At 45.8% G+C, this 13,121-nt stretch overlaps 1 protein-coding gene and 2 pseudogenes across 6 annotated transcripts in view; 1 reads left to right on the top strand and 2 right to left on the bottom strand.

Moving 5' to 3' along the window:
- Window positions 1-6,343, bottom strand: part of ZNF566 (zinc finger protein 566) — a 56,200-nt gene extending 49,857 nt beyond the window's left edge. The window contains exon 1 of one of the 5 annotated variants that reach the window (XM_011984792.1): window positions 5,939-6,343. The gene's annotated coding sequence lies outside the window, so the exon portion shown is untranslated. Of the gene's footprint in view, window positions 1-5,865; window positions 5,883-5,926 lie in introns of those variants that run through there. The other 4 variants (XM_011984794.1, XM_011984793.1, XM_011984796.1 and 1 more) reach the window with 4 other exon arrangements.
- Window positions 5,946-6,851, top strand: LOC105543050 (annotated as a pseudogene). Its single transcript, XR_001006568.1, has one exon. The product of XR_001006568.1 is annotated as an uncharacterized LOC105543050 (transcript).
- A 4,799-nt stretch (window positions 6,852-11,650) lies between these two features.
- LOC105543096 overlaps window positions 11,651-13,121 on the bottom strand; it is a 14,867-nt pseudogene continuing 13,396 nt past the window's right edge.

The raw sequence follows: 13,121 nt of genomic DNA, 5'->3' as shown, positions 1-13,121 counted from the left end.
CTTCCTTCCTTCCTTCCTTCCTTGTCTCACTCTGTCACACAGGCTGGAGTGCAGTGGCATGATCTTGGTTTACTGCAATCTCTGCCTCCCAGGTTCAAGTGATTCTCCCACCTCAGCCTCCAGAGTAGCTGGGATTACCACCATGCCCAGCTAATTTTTGTATTTTTAGTGGAGACAGGGTTTCAACATGTTGGCCACGCTGGTCTCAAATTCCTGACCTCAGGTGATCTGCCTGCCTTGGCCTCCCAAAGTGCTGGGATTACAGGCATGAGCCACCATGCCCGGCGAATGTTTTCACATTCAAAATAGTGTAGCCTGCTACAATCAACCAGGATGTGGGGGAACCCAAATGCAACGAATGATCTTTACATGTAAGAAAAATGAGTAGCAAAACCACACTGAAAAAAGTGGCAAAGAAAATAACTAAATTGAGTAACTTTGGAAGATGTTTTTTACTATATACTATAAGCTTAAAGAAAAGAGCTACACAGAGATTCTCTATTGTAGTTAGTAAATTTGTTTTTTACACAGGTCCGGGTTAGCAACTCTGAACTAATTTGAATGTATTCTAGGAAAGCACTAATTATTGATTCTGAGAAGCAGATTTCTCTCTGTTGGAAAATGAAGTAACAAGCAAATGGCTAAATTTGATGGGAGATAGTTCTCCATGGGTCTTGCATGTTTCTGCGTATCTTGCAAGCAGAGGTACTAAGTGCTTTTGTTCTGCACTATTTTGCCAAGTTGTTTATACAGTGAACGGCCTTGGAAGACAGAGTTCATCTCCTTCTACAGCAAAGGGTAGGCATTCTAACTGCCCATTATAAAAAATTCAGGTTTCCTAGGGTCAAGGGAACACACAGATACCCATGTATTTTGCATAATCCTGGGTGTATGACTGAATCAGTGCCAAGAGAATGTAGATATTCTGAAGATTGCCACAAGCAACAAAGCATCCTTTGTCTCTGACTCAGAAGTCTAATGTCTTCTGAATGTATCTGTGATACTGACAAGCTAACTTACTGGCTTACAACTAGGGTAAAATCTCAGATATTTCATAGTTCTTGGGGAAAAAAAAATATCCTGTGGTACTGGAATAGAATTGAACATATGAGTGTAAACTGGTGTGTTTTTAACATATAAATAAATAGACATAAATGTGTGTATAGACATTTGTGTATTTTCTTACTGTCTGCACTGACCAGAACCAGAACAAAGACACACGAGTAGTAACAAGCACACCAAGTGCCCAGATCTTGGTTTAAAAATTCATTCTCCAATAAAAGAAACTAACACTGCTTGGAGAAAATGCTGAGCCCAGAGATGGAAGAGGGAAGATACAAGATGAGCCTGGAATATCTTATGGGGCCAGAAAGCGGGGTCCGGGGGAAGCTTTAAAAAAATGATCACACGTTGGAAAGGACACAAGAGCCAACTTAAGGAGCTTCTGATGGCCAAATCTGGGAAATTTTAAACAGCAAAATAAATAAATAATAATAATAGAGAACAGAATAAAATAAATGTCCATGAGTCCATAGGTAGACAATTGAACAAACAAATGGGGATAAAAGAAAAATTTCAGCTGAATTAAATGTAAAGGAGTTTCACTGGGCAATGAACGATTCGCAAATCAGGCAACCCCCAGAATCACAGCAGATTCAGAGGCACCCCAGGGATGCCTTGTGGTCAGAACACATTTATAAACAAAAAGAAAGGGAAGTGACGTACAAAAATCAGAAGTGAGGTGGAGAAACAGCTCAACTGGTTACAAGTTGGTGTTTGCCTTTTTTTTTTCCCCCTTGAGATGGCTTTTCGCTCTTGTTGCGCAAGCTGGAGTGCAATGGCGTGATCTCGACTCACTGCAATTCTCCTGTGTCAGCCTCCTGAGTAGCTGGGATTACAGGCGCACTCCACCACACCTGGCTAATTTTTTGTATTTTCAGTAGAAATGGGATTCCACCATTTTGGTCAGGCTGGTCTCCAACTCCTGACCTCAGGTGATCCGCCTGCCTCGGCCTCCCAAAGTGCTGGGATTACAGGCGCGAGTTACTGTGCCCGGACGGTGTTTGCCTTATTTAACACAGTTTGAACACTCACCAGTGTATGAGTGGTTGAAGTATTGCTGCTGGGATTGGTCAAGACTCAGCTTGTTACAGGCACATATTATTGTTACAGGCACGCAAGTTAGGTTTCCAATTCTGTCTACCTATTAGGATACAGTTCATCTGTAAGGACTCAAATATAGAAATACAAAGTCCTTCTCAGGCCATATTTAGTTCACTTTAACAGGAGGAAGAAGAGACAGCTCTTCCTTATAGTAGAATTTAAATTATCAAAGTGTAAGAAATGATAGAAGGAGAAAAGCACCACTAGGCAAACATCACAGTAATAACTGTTACAGGTTAAAAAAAAAAAAAAAAAAATTGTTACATTGTAAAAATTGGTTTTTACAATGAATGTTAAAACCAATGGGTGAGAAAGCATGATGAGAAATCGGATTTTTGCATAGTTTCAAATTATTTCTCCACAAGATACTTACTAAATAAAGTGGGAAAAACAGTAATTTTACAGAGGAGAAATCTGGCAAACAACATTGTTACCAAGTTTTCAAAGTTAACATTGCCAACGAGATATACTAATATATATATATCTCCTGATGTGACACACTGAGAAGAGTTTAACCTCATTTCTGTGACCTTCTTGCCAAAACTGCACGGTCTAAATCTAACCATAAAGAAACATCAGGTAAACCCAAATTGAAAGATATTCCACAGGCCGGGTGTGGCAATCCCAGCACTTTGGGAGGCTAAAGCAGGAGGATAGCATGAAACCAGGAGTTCAAGACCAGCCTCGGCAATATAGCAAGATGCTATCTCTACAAAAAAAAAAGAAAAGAAAAGAAATAGCCAGGAGTGGTGGTGTACACCTATAGTTTCAGCTACTCAGGAGCTGAGGTGGAAGAATTGCTTGAGCCCTAAAGGTTGAGGCTGCAGTGAGCCATGATCATGCCACTGCACTTGCATTCGCACTCCAGCTTGGATGATGGAGAAAGACCTTGTCTATTAAAAAAAAAAAGTGGCCAGGACCAGGTGCGGTGGCTCACACCTGTAATCCCACTACTTTGGGAGGTCAAGTCGGGCGGATCACCTGAAGTCAGGAGTTCGAGATCAACCTGGCCAACATGGTGAAATCCCATCTCTACTAAAAATACAAAAATCAGCCAGGGGTGGTGGCAGGCACGTGTAATCCCAGCTACTCGGGAGGCTGAGGCAGGAGAATCACTTGAACTGGGGAGGCAGAGGTTGCAGTGAGCTGAGGTCGCGCCATTGCACTCCAGCCTGGGGGTCAAGAGTGAGACTTCGTCTCAAAAAAAGGAAGGAAGGAAGGGAGGGAGGGAGGAATATTTTTAAAAAATTAAAAAGGGGAAAGCGGACACAAAAAAGAGGATATACACTGGGGCTGGGCACGGTGGCTCATGCCTGTAATCCCAGCACTATGGGAGGCCGAGGCGGGCGGGTCACAAGGTCAGGAGATCGAGACCATCTTGGCTAAAACAGTGAAACTCCGTCTCTACTAAACATATAAAAAATTAGCTGGGCGTGGTGGTGGGCACCTGTAGTCCTAGCTACTCGGGAGCCTGAGGCAGGAGAATGGCGTGAACCCGGGAGGCGGAGCTTGCAGCGAGCCAAGATCACGCCACTGCACTCCAGCCTGGGTGACAAAGCGAGACTCCACCTCAAAAAAAAAAAAAAAAAAAGAGGATATACAAATGCCCAGTAAAAATACAAAAAGGTGCTGAACATCATTTCACATCAAGGAAATACAAATTAAAACTATGATGAGGCTGGATGCAGTGGCTCACACCTATAATCCCAGGACTTTCGGAGGCTGAGGCGGGCAGGAGTTTCACATGGTAAAACTCTGTCTCTACTAAAGATACAAAAATTAGCTGGGCGTGGTGGTGTGCACCTGTAATCCCAGCTACTCAGGAGGCTGAGGCAGGAGAATCACTTGAACCTGGGAGGCAGAGTTTGCAGTGAGCTGAGATCACACCACTGCACTTCAGCCTGGGCAACAGAGCAAGACTCTGTCTCAAAAAATAAAACAAAACAAAAACCTATGATGAAACCGTACCACACAACAAATAAAATAGTTAAAAGACTAACAGTACCAAATTACAGAGAGGATATGAAGTAACTGGAACTCTTATACATTGCTGGATGGAGTGTAAACTGGAACACCCCCATAAGAGCGTGGTTGCATCTATTAAACATTAGCCTACTCTATGAGCTAGCAATGCCACTCCTAAGTATCAACCCAGGAGAAAAGCCTTCATGTGTTCACCAAAAACAGCGTAGAGTTTTCACAGCTGCAGCATCATTTGTAACAGCCCCAAACTGGAAACTACCCAAATAGTCATTAACAGTGTAATAGACTAATATACTACAATATATCCCCAATGTAATGAGAACTATGTACAATTATGCTGAACAACATGAATGAATTTCACAAACATAATATATAACAAAAGAAGCCTGGCATAAAACAGTACGTGCTGTATAACTACATATATACAGGAAGCTCAAGAATGTATAAGAAAGCCAGATGCACTGGCTCATGCCTATAATCCCAGCACTTTGGGAGGCCAAGGCGGGCGGATCACCTGAGGTCAGGACCAGCCTGGCCAATATGGAGAAACCCTGTCTCTACCAAAAATACAAAGATTAGCCAGGCATGATGGTTGGGTGCCTGTAATCCCAGCTACTCAGGAGGCTGAGGCAGGAGAATCGCTTGAACCCAGGAGGCGGAGGTTGCAGTGAGCCAAGATTGTGCCACTGCACTCCAGCCTGGGCGACAGAGCGAGACTCCGTCTCAAAAAAAAAAAAAAAAAAAAAAAAGATATTTCAAACACTGCTGTTCAACTACAAATTTGTGCAGCCACTCTGGTATATATTTTGACACTGTTTAGTAAAGTGGAAGATATACGAACCAGCAATTCTGCTGGTAAATAAGCATGTGTACCCCATGTGAAAGAATGTTTGTGGCTGTGTTGTTTATAAAATAAAAAACTATAAATAACTAATATGGGCATCATTACTAGAAAGGATGAATAATTGTGGTATACTTCAAAAGCGAGAATACAATATAGCAAAGAAATTGAATTAACCGCTATTTTATCTAATAGAAATGATTCACAGAATTGTAAAAATAAACCAAAGACAGTATGACAACATTAATATAAAGTTTTAAAATGGGGAAAAACTGGAGTATAATGCCTAGAGAAGTATACTTAAGTGATAAAACCTCACACTGAGAAGTCTATCCAGTCACACAAACCTGATCACATCCCCACCATGGGGACATTCAGCTACAGACAATCCACGCCCAAAGCAACAGGGTCGCACACGGAGGGCCTCCATCGGTCACATAAGCACAAGTGCACACTTACCGAAGAGACATTCACAGTCACAACCACATTGTCACAACCACATTGTCGACGCACACCTGTACCCGGTCACAGTCACGATCACACATTAACCACAGCCACACACACAGATAGAAACATGCAGTTACTCGCAGGTATCCCCACCTGAACTCTGCCGCACAGTCACACAGCACACAGTCGCACACCACTACGGGGACAAACGCGGTAACACTCAACCAGACACCAGCTCCCCACAGCCGCACACACAATGCCGCACGTGGTCCCACTCCCTCTCACACACACCAGCAGCCACAGTCTCCGAGGCCGTGCTGCACACGGTATGAGCGTTGGAAACACACTCATCACAAGAGCAGCCTGTCACAATCGCGCGATCATTCACCACACACCTCCACACAGACGCAAGCGCACACTTTCAACCTCACCTCCACCGCCGCACAAAGCCGAGGCCCGGCCCCCGGCCCCGCCCTCTCCCGGGTTCCTCACCTCCGGCCTTACGAGCTTCCGAAGCAGCAGAATCCTCCCCAGGACTGGGGTAGTTGCTGGTAAAGCCCTCAGGGTCCCGCCAGCGCGTGACTTGGATGCTGAATTCCCGCGAGAAATACAGTCTTGCCGAGGAGTCCTCTGGGAAACGTAGTCAGAGACGTATCAAGGCCGGAGAAGATGGCTCCCGATTGTCAGAATTGCTGCCGCGCCTAGCGTCAGCCCAGCCGAAAGGATCGCCCCCCTCATCAAACCGCTCGCGCCCCAGAGGCCTCACGGAGCCCTGGCTCAGGCTCGAGCCTTGGCCCCCAAAGAAAGCCACTCCGACGTGTTTGAGATGGGCTTAGTTCCCGGACCCGTCCTACTGCCCCCAGGCGCTGGACAGCCTCAGAAAGAGGACAAGTCCACACGGAAAGATAATCGCACAGCTGAGCCTTCTGGGAGATGTAGTTCGGAGCTGGGAAGGCGGTTGGACCCTCCGAAAGTCATCTTAATTGCTCTCACAGATAAGCCGGCGCTGCGCTGTAGGCCTGAGTGCTATGCGCCCAGAGTACGCAGGCGCAAACATGCCGGGTTGCTGTTTTGGCCTTTTAGTGCTCCTTAGTGCAGAGGGGTTATGGGACCAGAGGTTGTGAGACTCAAAACTAATTGGAGAGGCAGAAGGGGTGTAGACCAGGAACCTGCGACGTGATGGGGGAGGTCGAAGGAAAGGAATCGCCAAACGTGGGACAGGTTTGGAGAGGCAGAAAGAGAGGAGTGTGAAATTGCAAAGGGCAGGTGTTATTCTGAGTTCTGTGTACTTTGTGATAAATGAGTGCAACAGGAAGTAAGAGGAGTTTCACTTTCTCCTTCTGCAATTATTTGTGTACTTGGACTAAGTATATCTTATGGCCAATATTTGACTGCTTTTGACCTATAAAGATATTGTATACACAGTAATGCATAGCTTAATAATAAGGATATATTTTAGCTGGGCGCGGTGGTTCACGCCTGTAATCCCAGCACTTTGGGAGACTGAGGGGTTCGAGACCAGCCTGGGCAACATAGCATAAACCCCATCTATATTAAAAATGCAAAAATTGGCCAGGCGTGGTGGTGCGCACCTGTAGTCCCAACTACTCTGGAGGCTGAGGCAGGAGAATCACTTGAACCCAGGAGGCGGAGGTTGCAGTGAGCCGAGATTGCACCACAACACTCCAGCCTGGGCGACAGAGTGAGACTCGGTCTCAAAAAAAAAAAAAAAAAAAAAAAAGAATACATTCTGAGAAATACATTGTTGGGCAATTTCATCATTGTGTAATAATTTCATCATTATAGAGTGTACTTACACAAACCTAGACAGTATAGCTGACTGAATACTTAGGCTATATGGTATAACCTGTTGCTCCTAGACTACAAAGCTATACAGCATGTTACTCTACTGAATACGGTACTTGTACTGAATACAGTTGGAACGCTTTAGGGACCAGCCCCACAGGGTCTGTGGGTTTTTCTCCCCGTGTGTGGAGATGAGAGATCATAGATGTAAAGACAAAAGACAAAGAGATGAAAAGACAGCTGGACCCGGGGGACCACTACCACCAAGACGCAGAGACCAGTAGTGGCCCCGAATGCCAGGCTGCGCTGTTATTTATTGGATACAAGACAAGGGGGCAGGGTAAGGAGTGTGAGTCATCTCCAATGATAGGTAAGGTCACATGTCCACTGGACAGGGGGCCCTTCCCTGTTTGGAAGCTGAGGTGGAGAGAGAGTGAAGACAGCTTGCACCATTATTTCTGCATATCAGAGACTTTCAGTACTTTCACTAATTTTGCTAGTGCTATCTAGAAGGCAGAGCCAGGTGTACAGGATGGAACATGGAAGCAGACCAGGAGTGTGACCACTGAAGCACAGCATCACAGGAAGACGGTTAGGCCTCCAGAAAACTGTGGGCAGGCCTGACTAATGTCAGGCCCTCCGCAAGACGGGGTGGACTAGAGTCTTCTCTAAATTCCCCCAGGGAAAGGGAGACTCCCTTTGCTGGTCTGCTAAGTAGCGGGTGCTTTTCCTTGGCACTGATGCTACCGCTAGACCACGGTCTGCTTGGTAACAGGCATCTTTCCAGATGCTGGCATTACCGCTAGACCAAGGAACCCTCTGGTAGCCCTGTCCAGGCGTAACAGAAGGCTCACACTCTTGTGTCTGGTCACTTCTCACCATGTGCCTTCAGCTCCTATCTCTCTATGGCCTGATTTTTTTCTAGGTTATGATTGTAGAGTGAGGATTATTATAATATTTGAATAAAGAGTAATTACTACAAACTAATGATTAGTGATATATATAATCATATCTGTGATCTATATCTAGTATAACTCTTGTTATTTTATATATTATACTGGAACAGCTCATGCCCTCAGTCTCTTGCCTCAGCACCTGGGTGACTTGCGCCCACAGAACACAATGGTAAGTATTTATGTATCTAAACATATCTAAACACACAAAAGCTACAGTAAAAAATCAGCATACGAAGTAAAAAATGGTATACCTGTATAGGGTACTTACCATGAATGGAGGCTGCAGGACTGGAAGTTGCTCTGGAGAGTCGGTGAGAGGTGAGTGAATGTGAAGGCTAGGACATTATGGTACACCACTCTAGACTTTATAAACACTGTACACTTAGGCTACATTAATTTAAAGTTTTTCTTCCATAATAACCCTTCCTTGCTGTAACTTTTTTACTTTATAAACATTCAAAATTTTAAAAACTTTTTGACTCTTCTGTAATATCACTTAGCTTAAAACACAAACACATTGCACAGCCCATGTGGGATCCGTATTTCTTGGTAAGGAAATGTTCCAGGTCAGATGTCATTCTTATGTGACCACGTAGAGGTAGAAAGACTGCATATATGATACCACCTTTCCCAACCAGGGGTTCATATTCTAACATATCACAATAATGCCCAATATTTATGGGGTCATAGAAAATAGGATTCACGGCCGGGCGCGGTGGCTCAAGCCTGTAATCCCAGCACTTTGGGAGGCCGAGACGGGCGGATCACGAGGTCGGGAGATCAAGATCATCCTGGCTAACACGGTGAAACCCCGTCTCTACTAAAAAAAATACAAAAAAACTAGCCGGGCGAGGTGGCTGGCGCCTGTAGTCCCAGCTACTCGGGAGGCTGAGGCAGGAGAATGGCCTGAACCCGGGAGGCGGAGCTTGCAGTGAGCTGAGATCCGGCCACTGCACTCCAGCCTGGGCGACAGAGCAAGAAAAAAAAAAAAAAAAAAAGAAAGAAAATAGGATTCACTATGGTTGGAGAATTTCCAGAGCCAACTTAAGTTCAGGAATGCTGGCAATGACAATGGTGAGTGGGAATCTAGTGTAATGATTTACTTAGTTGAAACTATTAACTGGACCAGGCACGGTGGCTCACGCCTGTAATCCTAGCACTTTGTGAGGCTGAGGTGGGTGGATCACCTGAGGTCAGGAGTTTGAGACCAGCCTGGGCAACATGGTGAAACCCCGTCTCTACTAAAAATACAAAAATTAGCCAGGTGTGGTGGCGGCCATCTGTGATACCAGCTACTCAGGAGGCCAAGACAGGAGAACTGCTTGAACTTGGGAGGTGGAGGCTGCAGTCCGCCGAGATCATGCCACTGCATTCAAGCCTGGGCAACAGAGCAAAGACTCCATCTCAAAATAAAAATTAAAATAAAATAAAACCTATTTCTGATAGCCATTATTTTTCTGTTTGGGGCAATTTTAAAGTTTTTCTTTTGTCGCAAAAACAGGAGTGTACCTATGCAAAGGCTTGAAATAGACCATCTTTTTTTTTTTTTTTTGAGTTGGAATTTTGCTCTTGTTGCCCAGGCATCCTGGAGTGCAACGGCGTGATCTCGGCTCACCACAGCCTCCATCTCCCAGGTTCAAGTGATTCTCCTGCCTCAGCCTCCCAAGTAACTGGGATTACAGGCTTGCACTACCATTGCCTGGCTAATTTTGTGTTTTTAGTAGAGACAGGGTTTCTCCATGTTGGTTGGGCTGGTCTTGAACTTCCGATCTCAGGTGATCTGCCTGCCTCAGCCTCCCGAAGAGATGGGATTACAGGCATGAGCCACCGTGCCTGGAAAATAGGCCATCTTTTTAAACAAAAAGGCAATGATTCGCAAAGGTCTATGAATAGAACATGTAACTAGCTGATATAAATCTAATAGGATTTGTTAAAAATCAGTCAAATCTAATACATCTGAAGTGTTCTTGTATAAAATACCACATGAAGAAAAGAAGACTTTATTAATGTCTAAAAAAATGGGTTTGTTCATAGACAGTATGACAAGTTACCATTAAAAGTGTTTCCGGAGACATAAGGAAATGCAACATTATTCTTCCTGAACACTTTGAGTTCAAGACTTTCCACTCAATAAAATAGGAAAGGATCTGAAACTGAGAAAATGTATTTTGAGTACAAACAGCTTGTGAAACGTAATACTTTTTTTTCTTTTTTGCATCATCAGAGGGTTTTACTGAACTCATGACTAACTTCCCCACTCAGTATGCAATTCAGATGTGAGCGTGGGACCGGGCGCAGTGGCTCACGCCTGTGATCCCAACACTTTGGGAGGCTGAGGCAGGTGAATCACCTGAGGTCAGGAGTTCGAGACCAGTCTGGCCAACATGGTGAAACCGCATCACTACTAAAAATACAAAAATTAGCTGGGTGTGGTGGTGTATGCTTGTAATCCTAGGTACTCGGGAGGCTGACACAGGAGAATCGCTTGAACCTGGGAGGCAGAGGTTGCAGTGAGTCCAGATCTCGCCACTGCACTCCAGCCTGGGTGACAGAGCAAGACTCCATCTCAAAACAAAACAAAACAAAAAACAGATGTGAGAGGAGAAACGTGTCTCACAGGAGCCTGTACTGTCTTCAATCCTATGTGTGCAGGTATCTACCACAGGCAAACAGTTTTCTCCCCATTTTGTAGCAATATTATCTTCCTACTAGCAAAAAGAGTTAAACAGCCCCTGTAGACTGAAGGGACTAGAGTCACGGGATGAAGCTTTCCTCTTAATATTTTTTATTTTGATGTTTGAACTCTTTTTTTTTTTTTTCCTTGAGACAGAGTCTTGCTCTTTCACCCAGGCTGGAGTGCAGTGGCACAATCTTGGCTTACTGCAACCTCCACCTCCCGGATTCAAACAATTCTCCTACCTCAGCCTCCCGAGTAGCTGGGATTACAGGTGCTCACCACCACGCCCAGCTAATTTTTGTATTTTTAGTAGAGACGGAGTTTACCATTTTGGCCAGGCTGGTCTCGGACTCCTGACCTCAGGTGACCCACCTGTTGGGCTCCCAAGTGCTGGGATTACAGGCGTGAGCCACCGTGCATGGCCTGATGTTTGAACTCTTAAGGCAACATTCTAGAGAACGGTGTTTGGGACCTGCTGTGCCCAAGGGACCAATAAAGCAAAAAGCTCTATTATTTGTGATTTGATGCACAGATGAAAAACTTAACACACAATAACGGAAGTTGGTTGTTAGTAAGTCACATCCTAGTCTTTCAGCGCTTCCATAAGCAGACGACATCTTCAGTTGTCTAGCTCTTGTAGTTTTAGCACTGCAACATCAATGATGCCTCTGTCCAGAATCAGTTAAAAAGACCGTAATTTTTTTTTCTTAGTTCATCTATTTTTCACTGGCTCATGGTCCCAAGTGTGTCAGAATGATTACCTTTGGGCATTCTTTGCTATTGCTCATTAGGGTGCTCTCAGTTGTCCCCATGTTTTGTGGGCTGGTTGGGAGAGGGAGCTTGGGAAGGATGTGCCACTCTCAGGAGGTTGTAAGTCATTGGGACGCCTCCAGGGATGATTCCTTCCATGGCTGCAGGAAGTCCTCCTGGAGCCACGCCCATGATGCCTGGCAGATATCTGTATGTTGCACCGTTGAGCTTGGGATGAATTGCTTGCTGGTCTGTTGCTGACCAAGGTGCTGATGTGACAAATAATTCCTTGTTCACACAGTTTCTTAAGCTTTCTGGGATGCGAACTGTGATGGCTCAGCGAATCTCAGTGGCAGCTGCCTCCTTCATCTCCAGCGACACCTGCTTGCTGTCCCAGGCAGTGTGTGGAGTGCAGATGAGATTTGGCGCATCTTTCAAAGGAGCCTGAGCAAAGCTAACGGGCTCCGATTTGTGCAAGTAGAGGGCTGCCCCTCGTATCCTGTCCTCCTTGAGGGCCTGTGGTAAGGCTTTCTCGTCCACCAGGCCACCACAGGCTGTGTTCACAAGGAATGCTCCCTGCCTCATCTGCTTTATAGTCAAGTCAATGACGAGGTGGTGGTTATGTTCACTGAGATTGCAGTGCAAGGAGACGCAGTCACTCTGATACAGCAAATCCTGCAGGGTGTATCGGCGTCCCCTCTGCACACCCTGGGACTGCTCTATCCCGTCCTACAAGTAGGGGTCATAAAATACGACGCTGAATCCAAAGGCCTTGGTTCGAACTACAACCGCCTGCCCTGTGTGACCGAAGCCCATGAGGCCTAGCGCCTCCCCATGAATGTGGGCCACTCCCGAGGCCATCTCGAGGATCTGCTCCAGGCTCTGAACCTGCGTGCCTTCCCACAGTGCCTGGTACAGCCACGTGTTCCTCCGGCACAGATTGAGGATGTGGCAGACAGTGGAGTCGGCTGCCTCTTCCACGGCTGCAGAGGGGTGTAGCACATAGTAATCTGGAGCTTGCTGGTAGCCTTGATGTCCACATTGTCGTAGCCACTTGCCTATCCACATGATCACTCTCAGGGCCTTGAACTTCTCCAGGTCCTCCCTGATGAGGGTGACGGTGGTACATCATGGCGCCTACGGCTTTGTTTAGAACCTTCTCGTGGATCCCCTGCGTGGACTATGCATCACAGAAGGCTGCAGTGGGCCAGATCCTTCAGGATGGGCATCTCCATGGTGCGGTCACAGCCATCCAGCAGTGCCAGCAGCGGGAGGGGGTGCAGGGGGCCGTTTGTGATCTGGAGGTGAAGACCTTCACAAATTCTGTCCAATCGCTGTCTTGTGATTTTGTGTTTATCCACAAGGGCATCTTTACAGAAGTTTGCAACTCTCAGATCAAAAGTCAAGGCAGGCCTGGCATGGTGGCTCGTACACTTGGAAGGTCGAGGCGGGAGGATCCCTTGAAGTCAGGAGTTTGAGACCAGCCTGGCCAACATGG

This window comes from Mandrillus leucophaeus, unplaced genomic scaffold, assembly GCF_000951045.1.
Source record: "Mandrillus leucophaeus isolate KB7577 unplaced genomic scaffold, Mleu.le_1.0 Scaffold274, whole genome shotgun sequence".
Classification (NCBI taxonomy): domain Eukaryota; kingdom Metazoa; phylum Chordata; class Mammalia; order Primates; family Cercopithecidae; genus Mandrillus; species Mandrillus leucophaeus.
The sequence above is the reverse complement of the archived record's forward strand: the minus strand, read 5'-3'. Positions and strand labels throughout refer to the sequence as shown.